The sequence below is a fragment of the Myotis lucifugus genome, unplaced genomic scaffold (assembly GCF_000147115.1).
Source record: "Myotis lucifugus unplaced genomic scaffold, Myoluc2.0 scaffold_162, whole genome shotgun sequence".
NCBI lineage: Eukaryota > Metazoa > Chordata > Mammalia > Chiroptera > Vespertilionidae > Myotis > Myotis lucifugus.
In genome coordinates this window covers 733,439-735,255 of record NW_005871210.1, presented here as the reverse complement: position 1 = coordinate 735,255, position 1,817 = coordinate 733,439, and the positions used below count along the sequence as shown (strand labels likewise).

At 59.1% G+C, this 1,817-nt stretch overlaps 1 protein-coding gene across 1 annotated transcript in view; it reads left to right on the top strand.

Annotated features, from left to right (window-relative positions):
* Positions 1-1,348: 1,348 nt before the first annotated feature.
* Positions 1,349-1,817, top strand: part of PITX3 (paired like homeodomain 3) — a 10,798-nt gene continuing 10,329 nt past the window's right edge. Inside the window, exon 1 of the mRNA XM_006095882.3 lies at positions 1,349-1,527. The gene's annotated coding sequence lies outside the window, so the exon portion shown is untranslated. The remainder of the gene's footprint in view (positions 1,528-1,817) is intronic.

The following is a 1,817-nucleotide window of genomic DNA, read 5'->3' as shown; positions in this document are numbered from 1 at the left end:
AGCATAGCCTGGGCAGACTAACAGATGAACCTACCAGACCTCTGAGGAATGTCCAGTCCAAGCCCTGAGATTCAGTGAGAGCCACCTTAAACTGTTTGGGGTGGGTGGGGGTAAGGGAGTGATAGTTATTTATCTAAGGCCACTCAGGCCCTAGCTGGCTTGGCTCAGTGGATAGAGCGTCAGCCTGTCCGGTCAAGGGCCGGGGACCGTGTAGAGGCAGCCGATCAATGATTCTCTCTCATCATTGATGTTTTTTTTTTCTCTCCCTTTCCCTTCCTCTCTGAAATCAATACAAATATATATATTTTTAAAGTCATTCAGTAATGGTGTGGTTGGTGGCAGGGTCAGAATGATTCTTTGCTTTGTCTCATTCCAAACTCTGCTTCCTCCACGAAGCCACCTTCCTTGGAGGAGAAAACGGGGGAAAGGATGGGATATAGTCAAGAAGAGGAGAGAAAGGTGTGAGGGGGTGTGAGGGTAAGAGATCAACCAAAGGACTTGTATGCATGCATGTGAGCATAACCAATGGACACGGGCAGGGAGGGGGGGTTTGAGGGCATGTGCTGGGGTTGGGGGCGGCCGGGGAGAGATCAATGGGGGAAAAGGGAGACTTATGTAATACATTAAACAATAAAGAACTTAAATTTAAAAAGAAAGGTGTGAGGAAAAAGAGGAGTAGAGAGGAAAATAAATTAGTCTTTCAAAGTGGCAGAGGAGGAAGGAGAGGAACAAAAAGCAGGAGCAAAGCGGTGAAGGAGAAAAAAGAGGAAAGAAAGGCGAGACGTGGGAGGATTGGAGCAGACACAAAAGGGCAAAGAGACAGACAGCGACAAGTGGAGAAAATTGCCGAAACTTGAGCGGCAACAAAGTCTGAGCTCTGAAAACCGGCGGCCTGTCCCGGCCAGTGCGCCCTCCCACCTGGCACCCTGGCAGCCCTATCGCCGGCACCGCTCCACTTCGCTCGGGGTGGCGGCCTGGCGCTGCCTCAGCTCCTCGCCGCTGGCGGGCCCCGGCTCCGCGGGGCCGCACAGCCCACCCTCCTCTCCCGGGTTTGATTCTACCAAAGCGTTCTTGCCGGAGCGTGGTTTCAGCCACGTGGGGAGGGGCGTGTCCCGGTTGCTGAGGAGCGCCTCCGATTGGTCAGGGGGCGGGGCTCTTGGCAGCGCGCCGGCCGGACCCCACCCCCGAAGGCGGGGCCTGAAGATTCACAGCTGGAAAGGGTGAAGCCTGGGAAGAGCAGCTGGAAGGGGGCGGGTCCCGACCAGCTAGGCTCGCAGCTGCGGGCTGGGGGCGCCCTGGGCTGCCATAAAGTGAATGGGCGCCGGCGGGGGGTGGCAGTTCGCGGCGAGTCTCACGCTCTCCCTGAGCTCCTCAGTCCGGGAGCGCCCGAGCGGAGCGGCGGCCCGGGCGCAGGGGGGCAGCCCCCATCCAGGCCGGGTGTCCGGCCCCTGGCCCTTGCCTGCCCTCCAGACTACGGCCGCCGCCGCCACCGCCGCTGCGGGGAGTCTGCCTGCTGCGGGACTCACTGTGAGTGCTTGACCATGGCGGGGACACGGGCTCAAGGGGTCAAGGGGCCATGGCTGGACTTTGGGGTCCCTAAAACGGGACTTGGGTCGGCTGAACTGGGGAACGGTACCTGGGGGACGGGTCGAAACTGGGAGGGCGGACTGCAGACCCAGGGCCAGGACTTAGGGAAAGGGAAATTCAGAGTCAGAACTTGGAGGACAGAAAGGGGGGGAGAAGTCAGGGGGACCCGGAGAGAAGCCGGAGACATGAAGCCAGGACAGGGCTCCGCGAAGCGGGGTCTAGACAGAGTC